Source organism: Mercenaria mercenaria, chromosome 10 (assembly GCF_021730395.1).
Source record: "Mercenaria mercenaria strain notata chromosome 10, MADL_Memer_1, whole genome shotgun sequence".
NCBI classification, from domain to species: domain Eukaryota; kingdom Metazoa; phylum Mollusca; class Bivalvia; order Venerida; family Veneridae; genus Mercenaria; species Mercenaria mercenaria.
In genome coordinates, this window is record NC_069370.1 from 31,338,732 (window position 1) to 31,355,343 (window position 16,612).

Here is a 16,612-nt window from a genome sequence, read left to right on the forward strand (position 1 = left end):
ATGCATGCCTGAACATGCAAAAATGAACAAAGCAGAACAAGCTGACTGCCTGACTGAGTGTATTTTCAATCCCTGTCACAAGAACTCATGTTTCATGCAGAAAACTTATTAGCGCTGGTTAACAGTTAAAAGAAAACTGATGACCATGCATAATGTATCTTCAGATATAACCACACCCAATCTGACTAAAGTACTTGATCTTCTAAACGAAGATCTGAGAACGACCTATTCACATTCGTCTTCTGTATATTTTGGATTTCCATTATTGCTATTTTTATGTTATCCAATCAGACGACTTGTTCGATTGTCAAAGGATAAGAAAAATATGCGGTTATTCCAGGACTCGAACCCGGGACCCCTCGCTTACAAAGCAAGTGGCTTACCGACTGAGCTAACCGGCTATCTGATACATTACGACATAAGAATTGTAAATATCAAAAGTCAATGCTGCATGTAGATTTGCAAGATGTTGTAAGCTAGGCTCTGATTGGCTAGCGAAAGAGCCGTCAGAACGAGGCAATGAATAGGTCGTTTTCAGATCCTATGCGTAGCGTAAAATAGGAGATGTACTTTAGTCAGATTGTAACCACACCTATAAAGCACTTCTCTATACATATTATTCAATACCAACATGTCTCTGGTTATGACATATTCTGCGAACAGTACATCACTGAATGTTTTTGCTCCACTGTTTTCATCAGATACTTGGGGAAGAGGCAAAACAAAACAAAACAGGAATTTAATAACATTTATGTGTATTCTTCAGTGATTACAGCCAATGAATTAAATGTTCTTTGATTAAGGATGTCACAGAGAGCACTTATTATTTTATATCTGGACAAAAGTCCAGTCCAGGCTGTGAGGGGCAGTTATGCACTCCTCTCTACCCACCCCCATTTTACACTTGCAATTTATATTATGTATACTTCTACTACAGACTGAATAATTTGACTTATATTATATTATTCCATTTGCATTTAATAGCATTTTTTACATTAACAGCTATTTTCCTGTAAGAATCAAAGTAGAAATTTTGTCTATCAGAACTGAATCACAACTTCACAAGTTCTTTCGACATCTAGGCTAACACAAATAACACCTCTGGATCAGTAATACAATGACTGCACTAGTGTGTTTTATTACCATGTAGAGATAGTACCTAACATTTTGAATTATGAACAAGGCAGTCTGAATGACAGCTAAATCCCCCGCCACTGCTATGGATAGTGAAAGGGTAAAACTTTTGGTTTTAGCTGTGACCTTGACCTTGAACTGACATGGCTGACTCATGAATTCTGTACAACGTCTTGATGAGGTGATCATTTGACCCAAGTTTCATGAAAATCCTTCAAGGGGTTTAGGAGATACAGAGCTGAAACCTTTGACCTTCAGTTGTGACCTTGACCTTGAGTTGACATGGCTGACTCATGAGTTCTTGATGAGGTGATCATTTGACCCAAGTTTGATGAAAATCCTTCAAGGGGTTAAGGAGATACAGAGTGGACACCAAATGGAAGGCTCAAACCTTCAACCCTTAGTTGTGACCTTGACCTTGAGCTGGCATGGTTGACTCATAATTTCTGCACATCGTTCTGATGAGGTAATCATTTGACCCAAGTTTTATAAAATTCCTTCAAGGGGTTTAGGAGATATAGAGCGGACACGAAATGGAAGGCTCAAACCTTTGACCTTCAGTTGTGACCTTGACCTTGAGCCGGCATGGCTGACTCATAAGTTCTGCACATCGCCTTGATGAGGTGATCATTTGACCCAAGTTTGATGAAAATCCTTCAAGGGGTTTAGGAGATATAGAGCGGACACAAAATGGAAGGCTCAAACCTTTGACCCTAAGTTGTGACCTTGACCTTGAGCCGGCATGACTGACTCATGGGTTCTGCACATCGTCTTGATGAGGTGATCATTTGACCCAAGTTTTATGTAATTCCTTCAAGGGGTTTAAGAGATATAGAGCGGACACAAAATGGAAGGCTCAAACCTTTGACCTTGAGTTGTGACCTTGACCTTGAGCCGGCATGGCTGACTCATGGGTTCTGCACATCGTCTTGATGAGGTGATCATTTGACCCAAGTTTTATAAAATTCCTTCAAGGGGTTTAGGAGATATAGAGCGGACACAAAATGGAAGGCTCAAACCTTTGACCTTGAGTTGTGACCCTGACCTTGAACCAACAAGGCTGACTCATGGGTTCTGCACATCGTCTTGATGAGGTGATCATTTGACCCAAGTTTCATGAAAATCCTTGAAGGGGTTTAGGAGATATGGAACGGACACGATTTTGTTACGGACGGAAGGACGGAAAGACGGAAGGACGGACGGACAGAAGGATGGACGGACGGAAGGACAGACGCAGACCATTCCTATAATCCCTCCGCCACGGCGGGGGATTAAAAACAATTAATGACTAACAAATAATAATTCTGAGGGAAATGTCGGGCATTAATACCATTATGTCTTTGCCGAAAATTATTGGAAACTTTTATGGCTGATCACTTTCAGTAATATTCACAGATGACATCATGCAGTGTGCACAAAAGTCCTGCAGGCTTCAATACTCATTTCCAGGAATAATAAAATACAACTCAATTCAAATTACGAAAACATCCAAGACATTGATGCGTTTTCACACGATATGGGCAAGCCTGTAATTTGTAAATTTATACGAGTATTAAATGGATTCAACAAGATAGGAAAGTTACAAATACTTGTACATGCAGTCACTTCAGTAAACAATCTTATTATGATAAACACTAATGGCTGTATTTAGACAGAAAGAATGATACAATGCACTATAATGTTCTGAATGCATAAATATCAGAAATATAATCAGATTTTAACTGTCTTCTCTTACCACATTTTAATTTACTCTGGCTAGCAAAATAACAAACAAAAGATATACCAGTAACATTTTGACAATAACCTTTTACTTTGAATTACTATACTATCACTGAAATCTATTAACTTTTACAAATTGCCATTTCAAGATAAACAGTTGAAATGCTCTAAGTTTTCTTGCCGTAAACTGCTATTTTGGTAACTATAATTAATTGCACTGAACATGTTCTGTGCTAAATACATAATTTCCAGTTCGGAAATCAAGTGAATTAAATCAATGAAACAAGTACATTATCAATTTCACATATTATCAAAACTAGAACATATAAAATAACGTCTTTCAAAACCATTCATTATAGAAACATCATAATTACGTTCCCCAATCTGATTTGAGTAAACTCGATTTAACAGATATCAAGTACTGACAAGGAAATAATAGTTATCGATGGTTTCGATGCAGCAGGAAACGTTACTGACAACAGATTTCTTCATATATGAGCAAAATACAAAGACGGTTTTCACAATCCTCGTGATTATTTTATGTTGAGATTGCCGCAAACTACTGTGTGTCTATTGGAAAAATGATCAAGACAATCTCCATCCATTTACAGGACTAACCATCGATCTTGTCCTATAGTCCTCATAATAAAGCTCACAAAATCTGCAGAGTATTACGATCTCAACATCTCACAACATCTCAAACGTACCACCCACTGCCGTATATCTCACCGACATCACTGTCTAATAAAGAGAGACCAAGCCAAATGGGAATTTCAAAGAGTGCTCTTATACATTTTAATTATTAAATTGTACTTTATTACCCAGAGTAAAAATGTAATTGTTCTTTCCTTTAGAATATTCTGCAATATGTATCAAGTGTTTATTTCTAGGAGGATTCTGAAGCAAATGTGAACATGTTACATTACGGAAACAGGTTGCGAATTTTTAAATCTGAATCTTAAAAGATGCTTGTCGATAGAATTGCATTATATTTACAGTTTCTCAGGGATATTCGGCCAGAAGCTAAAAAATGAAAAGAAAAAACCTCTTAAGGGCATTCGGGTATTTGAGCCCTAAACAAATAATTAGTTGATCTTTTTAACCCTTAGTCTGCTAAATTTCTAAAATGGACCAGTCCATCATTCAATGTGGGCAATACCATTTATTATTCGAAGGGGTTTTCACTGAAAATTTACTGACTGAATAGCGAACAGTGCAGACCATGATCAGACTGCACGGATGTGCAGACTGGTGTGCACTGGTCGCAAAGGCAGAATCAGATGCCACCAGCGGGTTAAAGGTCAATTGTTTCTAAATCGGGCCTCTTCTTACTAGTTGATTTGTCAAGTACTGTATATAATACACTATTACAAAACTTGTAGGATGCATTTATTCTACTTGGATACTGCATGTATAATAATTCGCTCCAGATGATGTATGTGGAAACTTGTAAAATACACTCCACTGAGTCAGCTTCAGTAAAGAAATATTCTTCATTTCATACAATTACTTCAGTGCAAACTAGTGTCTACATACAATAACTGTAATAACAGTATTGCATTCACCAAAAAAAATCAAATTAGAATCACCAAGAGGTAGCAAGGAAATTTCTATTTAAAGAAGTCCTAGCAGCAAAAATGGTCTATTCTCATTTCATACAATGTTTCCAAACTTTGTAAAATGTTTCAATAATTCAAATGTATTCATACAGCCTACTTTAAACTGGCCATCCTGGACCCCATCCTTATAGACACAACTTTCAAACTTCTGACAAATTGTTACAGAAAACATGCCTCTCATCTTGGGATCTAAAGGCCTTAACTTGTAACCTCTAAATATGTAAACTTAGGAAATTCCCGAGCACTACGAAAAAACAAAGAATGTAATATATGTAATAACGGGAATGTCAAGCTATTTATTTTCAATGCGTTAAAATCACATACTATTGAATATTCAATATGAAAGAAAACCTTCAGAAATACATTAACTTAACATTATATCTATTTACAAAGCCGTGCTTTGTTACGACTTGTAAAAAAAATCCCGAGTGTCGTATGTTAAGTGAAATCAATTCAGTGTAAACGAAACAACACAATGATGTATAGTGATCACGTTAATACACGCAAATTATCCCATCATATAACCATACCATATAAATCATCACAACATATCCCACCACTGCTACAAAGAGATTTTTCAACTTAGTTTGTATGTTAGGTCAATAATTTTATTTCCCCCAAGTAGATATCTAGTTATTGTCATATATATTTGATACTCATTTATGCAGATTTACTTGTATGACCTAAACAATTTTACAGGTAAAAACTGGCGTATCCTTCCCTGTGTTTATATATGTAAATATATATCTAGTAAACGGTTTATATCAAAGTATAATGGTTTTACATAAAATGAATCACAAAAAGCATTTTATCTTTTTCCGAATGTTAGCTTAAACAGCTTGAATATTTTAACAAATCGTTTAAACTAAATTAACAATAAAATCAATTTTTACCTGCGACTTTATAAACTGACAAATCAACAAAGACGAACAGAAAATTTTGCTATAATATTTATCATGTGTAGATGTATTTATAAAATTCATAAATTTTTCATATGTTTATAAAGGAAAGAATGTTGAAAGAAACATAAGAATTGCATGATTTTGCAAGTCAAGCTGACTCGTAAAGTTTTTGCACAACTTCTTATCAAAACTTAGACATAAATTTGGGAAATGAATTAAGCTTTAAGCTTAGCAATTACCTAAGATTTTCTGAAGAGAATATTTATTACGTTTAACTTAAAGTGCAGAAAAACAGGCTTAGTTAGCTTCCTGCACTTTAGAGAAAAACTGATCAATACATTGAGACAGTCCTGTGTGCTTGAGGCATCACAAATGTTAAATGTTTGTTTGTTTGTTATTAAACAGTATATCAGTTATGTAACAGCAAGCACTTAATCTCGATTCTATCCTAATCTGTTCTCTGCTTCTCCACATGGATCATAGGTAGAAACGACTTCAGACACAATGTCTTTTATCAAGTTGTCACGGGGAACATATGTCTTGATTGGGATCACACTCGCAACCCCTTGATGCATAAATCTGCCCTCTCCCTGGCAGGCATCATTTCTTAAAGAAATACGCTTTAAGTCAACATCTGATGAAATTATACGAAAGTTTCGATAGAATTTATTTATAAACAATCTAAAAGTTAAAAAGTTTCTGAAATAAAGATACCATAATCATTGTTGGTCTTTCCATACATGATGTTTCTCCACAAGGTACCTTTGAACATGTCAATTTACGGATTGCAGAAAATGAGTGCAAAAGAGACCCATCACATAGGCAAAAGAGAAGCATCAGCCTCCGTTACAACTTCTTTAAATCTTAATTTAATAGTTCGATAAAATTTTATTTTCTTAACATTTGATGTAAATAACGCCAACTACTAGTAAACTGTTCCACCTAGAATCCATCTTATTTCATATTCCCCTAAAACATAGCAAATTGGACCTTTAGAGGCAGCTGCCTTAATACTAAATGTTCTCCCTGGTTGCTTTAAATAACCTTTATAATAAATACGTGATATAATAAAGTGATCAGGGACTCAATTTATTCAATTTCATGAAGGATATCTCAATCGGTTTATTTACATTATTTTCATCTATACTTCCATAAAACATTATGCAAAACTAAAGCAATATCTGTTAATACAAAAGCATCATTTCACATTAGATCATGTTCAGATAGTTGAGAATGTAATAATTAATTGCATTCAACTGAAATAAAAACAGATAATTATCAATTCTGATAAACATGCAATCTGATACTTAGTTATTCTAAGCACATAATTTAATTTCAATTTTCTTATTATTTTCTTTTGGTAGTTTGCTTTGGCAATGTTTAAGAAGGAAAACTTTAAACTGATTTGGATACAGACTTGAAGCATTAATTTGGTACTTGGGAATGGGCTAACAAGTTATATAATATATATTTTAAGGTTTAGCAGCATATCACAGAAATGTCTGGTAAAGAAACAACATTTTTACTAACAATCTACCTGTCTATTACCATGTTTTACCTTACTGTCCTGTACCATTGGGTTCTTAAAACATTCTCAAAAGTTGTCCCCCTTTATAAAAGAATGCCATTTGTAAAGAAATAAAAGTAAACAATTGTTTAAACTGATGTTTAACCTAGTTATGTGAAGTTTAAGCACTGGCATATTTTTACAATCCCATCAAAACAAAGATCTATAGACTATAACAGTTTGTGTTCAAAGGCACTGAAATGTCCAAAAGTAAGGCAACTTCATGTAGTCCCTTTCCATAATTCAATACATTTGTGAGCAAACTGATGATGCTTTTGTAGACAATTATATATATGTTTTATATGATGTTAGATTTTTTTTCTCCAAAAACCTGGACCAAAATCTTATACCTTAGAGTACAATAATCAGATTTTATAAGGGATTCAAAAGCCAAAGAACTGATGGTTAAAACCCTACAAATACTTTTCAGCTAACTCAGGTCTGTTGTGTCCTTTTTAAAACTACCCAAATGGTGCTTATATTGCAAGCTGGAATGTTAAACTGCCGTATTACTCATTAAACTTATAAGAACAACATACAACTGATTTCTATTTTCGGTGTCCATTAACATGTATAAAAGTTATTGCACTGCTGTAAATGTCAGTAAAATGAAAACCATATCCAAAAGCTATAATACAATTGTAGATGACTACTTTATACTCTTCATTGTGAAGAGCTTTTTTTTCTGAATCAACATGCTAGAAGTAGAATGTTTACTCAGAACTGTCTGACTTACAGGAAACACACTGTAACCACACAAAACAGAAACCAATGATCAAACACACAATCACACACCACTACACAGTACATGAAATAACTTACACTATTTTTCCTAATCAGTATTCCAAAATCAATCTAAATCACTAAATTAGATCTAGTTTCCCACTTTAAATTACTAACTAATGAGTAACGATTTCAAAAACCAACGCACCAGCTAAACTCACACCAGATACAAGCTGGATTCCTGGTGAATTTTAAAATTTTCTATATTTCCCTGTATTCATTAAGGATGCTATATACTTGTATATTCGCAATCTCTTACTGAATATTATTGGATAATTTAGTTTGCAGAATGTTTTCACAGCTCTGTTTAGGAATCAGTCGGTCTCTATACAAGAGAAATCTATCTAGAAGCAACTCAAGTCAATTCAGCGCTATATTGATTCGACTGGTATAGACATCTTTTAAACATCCAATATGGTATCCTAAATGTCTCCGACTCTTTGTTATTATTTCCCGGATTCCTAAATACTTCTACAACATGTCACGACTAGCGCTGGCATCCATTACACTCGTATATATCTTACGATGCAAGCTTTCATATTGTAATCTCTTGATGGAATGTGTTTATAGGATGGAGCGCAAGTTAAATAACAATTACAGATCTATATAATTCTGTTCTATTATGCAACATTTAAATATTTACTAAAAAGTCGATGCGATAATCTAACGCTTGATTATAACAATAAATGACCTTTCGGCTGAAGTGTAAACGTATGTTACATCTGTCTTTTCAGGTTTAAAAGTCACATTTCAAAACATCTTAAACAAGTAAACAAAGATGTTCTTAAAGATAAACTTTAACAAAAATCTTAACACTCTCGCAAAATTTCAGGGATTTATTTTGCATAAAAAAAAAGATTTGTACATAATTAAATATATAATCATACAGATTTCAATTAGTAATCAATTAATAACAGAGCTGATAACAATAATCATTTACAACATCTGCGGTGAATTAGTCAACAGCTTGTCACCAGCTGTTAAACAAGAGTTGTCTTTCCATTGTAATTAGCTCATTCAGAAATTTAGAAATGATAAATTTAATTTATATCGCTAAATCTAAATTTATCTGTACATTGAATTTTACGCATATACTCAGAATTACGTACACTTCATCACCTCACCAAAAAGAAGTTGTTACGTGCACTGACAAAAAGACGCACTTATCCCTTTTTTGTGCCGAGGTGATGATTTGATATGTGCATGAATAGAGCATGTATTTTTCAATGATTCAGCTACAGATTACTAAGTAATTAACCATCCTTGTATCTAACAGTAGTTTTAACTGCAGCAAGAACTGAAACACGACTTTGTAACAAGGAAAAAATGCATGCTACTTTTTATTAAACTACCAATGAAACAAAAACTAATTTCATATATTAAAACAGATCTCATACTAGTAAAATATGTTTTAAAGACATTGTTTTTTTTTTAATTCTAACACTGTTGAGATTAACTTTATTTACGAACTGTACTTACAATAAAGATGCTTTTCAGCAGGTATTTAGCCAACAGTACAACATTTTACACAATACAACAGTAAAATACTTGTCCGAGTAGATCCAAACATTCGAAATCATAAAAGGTTAGAGAAGATCAGTATAAATTATCCACAGATACAAACTGTAAAGTGGATTTGACTGAATACATTAACCATCCTGTATTAAGTTGCTGGGACTGAAACCTGTTCTATTTACACAAGAAATAAAACCACCTAGAGGTCAATCCCTGGCCACTATGAGAAAATTGGAGGGAAAAAACTTTTCTTGTATCTCATAGCAGAATAATAAATGTCTGCAACCTTGTGTGTTATGTAACACTTCTCTAGAAAAATCTGCCACAGAATGAATACATTAGCTCCCATCTGCTTTTTAGCTACATGCATAATTTCAGTAGTATTTTAAATTTTTAGAGAGGAAATCTAGGTTGTCTGCTAATACTTGACTAAATCTTGACTAGTTTTCAATTAAGAGCCTAAAACATGTTATTGTTTTTTAGCCACATACATGTTTCCTTAATAAATTAAGTAACCTTTATGTAACAAAATGTGTTTGGTGTAGCATTATGTAACAAAATGTCAGAGTTCTACAACATTTCTTAAATACATGTCTATGAAATATTAAACCTGTACTTGAATGATAATAATATTTGACTTCATTTTGAAACTTTGTATACAAGTTACAACCTTCTCGCAATAATGACATGACTTTTTTTATCATTGTTTCATGAAATATGTGCATCTATAGGCCAAAAAATACAAGAAAGAAACAATTGCTTTGCAGAAAATACTACTGACAGTATTGTGGATTTGTATCCAAAATTGAGTTATTGAGTTTTAATATGTAAAAGATATCTAAGAAAGATGCTGTCTTTCATTTTATCAATCATTCTGTCTTAAAAACCAGGTTGAAGAGATCTTTTTGAAAATGCAACAAAACTGGGAAAGAAGTATAGATAGACAAAAACACATCAGAACAACTAATTAGCATTCTATAGGAGCTAACAACGGACTTATAAGACATAGTCCTAAAACTAGGATACAGTCAATGTTAGACTAGCCACTAGACTGATAATAATATATTTCTACAATTTTCCTTTTTTGACGAATTTAATTTTATAGCGACAAAAGCCAGTATATTTTACAGATTTTCACAGAGGAATGATGTTGAAATTGGACATAGAATATAGACTGGCTCAGTTCACTACATTTAATCATAAAAATGTAAAAAAAAGATATATCATAGTCTAGGAGCTAGTCTAAGTCAATGTCAACTGTTGTCAGAACCCCCACAATCAATTACTGTTTTTCTTAAGATGTATTGTTAGTAACATATTTATATAAAACACTAAAATAGAGCAATAAAACACATGCATACACAAAACAACAGTACTTAATGAAAACAATGTATAACTATAAAGATGACAATTTGTTTCTATCTAGCAAATTTTGCTGTATACTGTACTCACATTTATGTTCTATTTCTAACAAAGCTCAGCTTCATTTATATTTTGCTTGCAACAGTACTCCTATTAAAAACACTTAAACACGCACAAATCTATTAATACATTATATAATTAACAAATTATATAACTTTAATTAACAATATGATAAGAATATATAACTTTTCCAGGATTCCACAAAAATTTCCTGCCTTTGGAAAAATGTATTCTAAATAAACAAAAATACGTAAAATGTTAAACGAATACAGATGAAAGAATATTCTTTTCACTTACCTCTTGATAATAGTCAACACAAAGAAACTTCAAAGGTTAAACTTCAGTCCTCAACAACTTTTGGATCAATGTTAAACTTTTAAACATTAAAGTGTAGAAAATGTATAAACTTCCCTTGTAAATTAAAACTTGAAATGTGCAAATCCACACTAGCGCTGGAGTTGTATCAAATATACATAGTACAACATGAATTAGTTATCTTTAAATACTCTAAGTATGACCTGCATTTAATAAAGGAAAGCGAAAAATCTTCATCCATTAAATTTATGACTCAGTGTAAAACAAATTCATACAAGTTTATAGGCAGTGTCTAAATTGTATAAAGATTTTCACATTAACTACCATCTGCTAATACATGCCTAGCAAGAGAGCTTTGTTTAGTGTTTTCTTGCGAAGATATTTTTAGAAATTATTGAGTGTAAAGTTTTTCTTTCAGCCAGAGCATCATCAGAAAAATAACTATTGAAAAAAAAAATCCTATTCCTGTGTATGGATTTCAACCACTGGGCTGAATAATGAACAAATTTTACTTGTGTTATTTTCCAAGCACTGAGAAAATTTTACCAATTTTAGTATCTTGGGAAAATAGCTGAGAATAAATAAACAATAAAATAAAAAAAAAAGATGTGCATTTTAAAGCTTTCTGAAAGTGGCTGCGGTTCTGTCTCTGTCGACTGCATTTACCCTCATTAGATAATTAAAGTTTTCAATAGATACTCTAGGCAAAATATACTGCGGCAGGAAAATATTGCACCAGACAGAATATTCTATGATCAAAAATAATGTTGGGACTGGAGTTGGGTCTCAGGGAAAATAGCTATATCTTAGCTAATAGAATACCTAATGGGAAGGGAATAATTATGGGATGGCACAATACATGTAGTCTTTGAAAAGAACATAGCAGTTGGACATAGCATCAGTTACATCTCTAGAAAGGGCACAATGCACGGGGACTTGGATATGGTGGCACAGGAGCATTAGGTATTCTAAGGCAGATATAATAATTTTGTTATTTCAATGTGTGAAGGTATTAATTGCTACTTTGAGGACCGGAGATGCAGGTATTCTATTTGGAGGACAATTCAGGTGACTAAAGACAAAAAACATGTATTATTAAAAGGGAAAGGCACTAGTAGCTGTACCTCCAAAGAGAATACCTGTGTGGTAAGGTAAAGGCCTTGCATCTAGATGGAAACAGAATATTATATACTTGTAATAATACTGTACGGGAAAGGGCTGCCTCTGGAAACAGAATACCTGTACTATGACGTAAGGAAGAAGTACTACACCTTGAAACAGCTAGAATACCTGCACCAAGAAACATTACAACTGTCATCTAAGGGAAGGACACAGCACCCAGAAACAGAACATCTGTATGTATTGTAACGGAAGGAAACAGCACCCGGAAACAGAATTTTACATCAGATCTGTATTGTAACGGAAGGACACTGCACCCAGAAACAGAACACAGAGCTGTATTGTAAGGGAACTTAAAGCCTGGACATGCAGCACCCAGAAACAGAACATCTGTAGAGTAGTGTAAGGGAAGGACACTGCACCCAAAAACAGAACATCTGTATTGTAAGGGAAAGACACAGCACCTGGAAACAGAACATCTGTATTGTAAGGGAAAGACACAGCACCTGGAAACAGAACATCTGTATTGTAAGGGAAGGACACTGTACCCAGAAACAGAACATCTGTATTGTAGGGAAAGAGACACAGTGCCCAGAAACAGAACATAGAACTGTATTGTAAGGGAAGGACACTGCACCCAAAAACAGAACATCTGTATTGTAAGGGAAAGACACAGCACATGGAAACAGAACATCTGTATTGTAATGGAAGGGCACTGTACCCAGAAATAGAACGTCTGTATTGTAAAAGGAAAGACACAGTGCCCAGAAACAGCACATCTGTATTGTAAGGGAAGGACACTGCACCCAGAAACAGAACATCTGTATTGTAAGGGAAAGACACAGCAACCAGAAACACATTATGCAGCAGTATTTTTTCTAAGAAAAGGACGTTACTAAACTATTTAACCATGCAGTCAGTACCAGGCAGTTACCGGCAGTACTATTGTTTATACACAGAGGGGAATTGGTTTTATAGAAATTAAATTGCACACAGATAAAGGGCTTTTGGTTTTACTGCTTATCAACAGTTCTTAAAGCGATGAATAATAGTTTGCACAGGTGGATAATAAAAGTGACAATTTCTTATATCAAATGAATAATGACACATCTGCTGGTTAACATTAAAATTAACAGAAACTATGTTAATTATATCGGGACAAGTTTTACATCAATATAAATGTAATAAACGGAATATCAAATAGTTATCAGGCTAAAAATGAAAACTTTATGCAAATAACAACAACAGCGAATGTGACAGCAAATCAGTCTTTCAATACCGTTTTAAAATTCAGCTCAATACACAAAAGCAAATCTGCATTACTATACTGTATCTTTTTAAAAAAGAAATGCAGAAAACTGTAACACAAATAAGATTAAACAACATAGATCTCTCAGTACAGTTTATGTAACCTAAATAATCAGGAAGCACAGCAACATTACCAGTTTATGAAAAGCTCACAAAATGCATACAATCAGTAAAACCCTATCTGACAGAGGCCTGCAGATTAACAACTTATCCTGCAAGTATCTTATAAGTTATGCCCAGATCACAAACAAGAAAATCTGCTCCGAAAGATTCAGCATAATTTATACTAAAGTCAGGGCAACAAAAACCAATAGGCAGTAGAAAAATCTTATGAATTTTATAAGTTCACAGTATAAAAGGCCTATTAAATTTGCTTGTATTATTGACAGATGACATCCTTTGTTAAAAGTGTCAATTACCAACGGAAAACATGAATATTTACCTGTATAAAACCACTGCTACAAAATCGTGTAAACCGGCAAACAAAGGAATCCAGTATTAGTTGTAAATATGTCGGATGAATTTATCTGAATGCGAGAGTCATAATGTAGTCAATATATGCACAGTGGCTTCAAATTAACTAGGAAATCAGAAATGTTTGCACTCGGAAATCTCCAAGAAATACTAACAGAACCTTAATGATTTTGGTACCAAATTAAAGCTATGACATTAGGTCATCGCATGCCGATTTAAAATTTTTGAAATCGGTTTATTAAGATCGCAATGCGCGAGTAAATAAGTAACGCGTATAGCAGAGAAATGATAAAATTTTCAACAAGAAAACAATGTAACCAGATCAATCGATGCGGCTGTCGAAAATGTCTAATTTCACCATCAAAAAAAGTTTATTAATTTGCAATGAAATACATAGATGAAAACATGATAACGATTTGATACTTATGTCAATAAATCTATAAAAAGTTTGAAGTAAATAAATAATTAAATACCTTGTTTTTATCCGATCTTTGTGCTGGTAGGATATCAGTAAATGATTGTAACGGGTTTTTACTGAAGCGCATACGAAGATTTGTGACGTCACATCTTACTGCAAACAATAAATATAGAAGGCTTCAACTCAGTTGAAATTAAAAATAATTAACACAGCTCAATTGTTTTTGCTGCGAAAATAGTTTTTTTTAAACAATTACTTCTTTTAAAATGTGGTTTGAAGATAAAGATAGTATTTTATTTCCTAATTTAACACTTAAAGAAACCTGAAATGAGCGATATTTAAAACAAACGAATGTTTTAAAACCTAGTTTTCATTTAATATTAGGGACTAACTTATCTCAAATGAACCAAATAAAAATGAATTTTAACCATATATATTTCATGATTCATAACGGATTTTAACAAATTTAAGCAATGAATATTTAAAACTGAAGAATTTTACTGATTAATATTTCATGGAAACGTATAAATTGTAAAAAGTAAAATACATGTTATTTCGAGTTCCCTTGTGCCTCAATTAAATTTGACATATACACTGAAATATTTGTATACAAACAAAAGCACGTGTGTCTAAAAATAGCATTTCCCACGTGCCGAAATATACATGTAGGTCGGGTTTACTTTTTGACATTTTTTTCACAAGAAAACAATGTATTACTTCGCTCCAGAAGCCAACAGATCGGATTCCTATAATTTTGTATAAACCACACTCTATGTCAGATGTAAAATACTGCAGACGCTTATTTAGGACGCACGATGAGATTGTCGATTTTCTTTGTAGTTCATCGCTGGGATTACCGGACGATTCCATTTTGTGAGGGGTGTCGCGTTTCTAAAGTACATTTTGTGGGTAATGGGAGGCAACTACGACAGACTGATAGTAACGATGAAGGTTTTTTTTGCTGTTGTTTCCCTTGTCTGGCGCACATTAGACACTCCTTCGAAGGTGAAGGCGCCGGGTTCAATTCCCTGGAATGAAAAGTGTTGTCAGTTAAGGAGAGTTAGAGAGAGCATTAAAATGAAAAGTGTGGTCTATTCAGAAAACAAAGAGTGAAGGGTACGGTCAGTTTGAATGATTAAGAATGAAGAGAATAGAATCTAGTCAGTTACAGAAAACTAAGAAAGAAGAGAATGGTCAGCTAAACTAGAAGATGTTTTTGCAGAAAAACACATGTCCAGTGCATAGTAGTCAATAGGGGACAGGAGCATTGGTTGGCTGTAATAAGGATAATCTACTCGGCATGTCCATTTCAACATTCTGGGCCTAGTGGTTCTCGAGCTATGGATTTGAAAGTTTTTTTCATGTTCTGGCCCCTGTGACATTGACCTTTGATCGAGTGACCCCCAAAATCATTAGGGGTCATCTACTCTGCATTTCCAATCATCCTATGAAGTTTCAACATTCTGGGCCAAGTGATTCTCAAATTATTGATCGGAAATTGTTTTCCATGTTCAGTGCCGTAGCCAGACACAAATTTTAACCGAGGCAATTTAGGGGGTGGGTGGATATCCACCCCCACCCCCGATGTTTTTCCACAGGACGTCCCTGATGCGTTCTGGAGCACTATCAGACTGTGTTATATCACAGTAAAATTGTCCTTTCAGCCCTATTTATCACAATTACTTTCATATTTTAAGAAAAAATTATATTGATAAAAATGATAGCAGGGGATTTATCCTAGTCTAATAAAGTCAGATACATAGAAATAACAAGAGCTGTCTCCATAGAATGACACATGCCCCCGATGGCACTTTTAATAAATAGTTATGGCCGATGTTTGAGTTTAGGACCTTTGACCTACGGAGCTGGGTCTTGCGCGCGACACGTCGTCTTACTGTGTCACACATTTATGCGTAGTTATTTTAAAATCCATGCATGAATGACAAAGATATGGACCGGACACGCCCATCAATGCACTATCATGAAAAAAGACCTTTAACATCTGAGTGTGACCTTGACCTTTGAGCTACGGACCTGGGTCTTGCGCATGACACGTCGTCTTACTGTGGTACACATTCATGCCAAGTTATTTGAAAATCCATCCACCGATGACAAAGATATGGACCGGACACGCCCATCAATACACTATCCCTTAATGTCTGTGACCTTGACCTTTGAGATACGGACCTGGGTCTTGCACGCGACACGTCGTCTTACTGTGGTACACATTCATGCCAAGTTATTTGAAAATCCATCCACCGATGACAAAGATATGGACCGGACACGCCCATCAATGCACTATCCCTTAATGTCTAAG

At 34.1% G+C, this 16,612-nt stretch overlaps 1 protein-coding gene across 6 annotated transcripts in view; it reads right to left on the reverse strand.

The window, feature by feature from the left end:
- The window catches only part of LOC123559511 (bromodomain adjacent to zinc finger domain protein 2B-like), a 90,855-nt gene extending 76,398 nt beyond the window's left edge, over positions 1-14,457 (reverse strand). For 3 of the 6 annotated variants that reach the window (XM_053552609.1, XM_053552610.1, XM_045351394.2), the window contains exon 1: positions 10,959-11,142. The gene's annotated coding sequence lies outside the window, so the exon portion shown is untranslated. Of the gene's footprint in view, positions 1-10,958; positions 11,145-14,350 lie in introns of those variants that run through there. The other 3 variants (XM_053552607.1, XM_053552608.1, XM_053552611.1) reach the window with 3 other exon arrangements.
- Between the last annotated feature and the right edge of the window lie 2,155 nt (positions 14,458-16,612).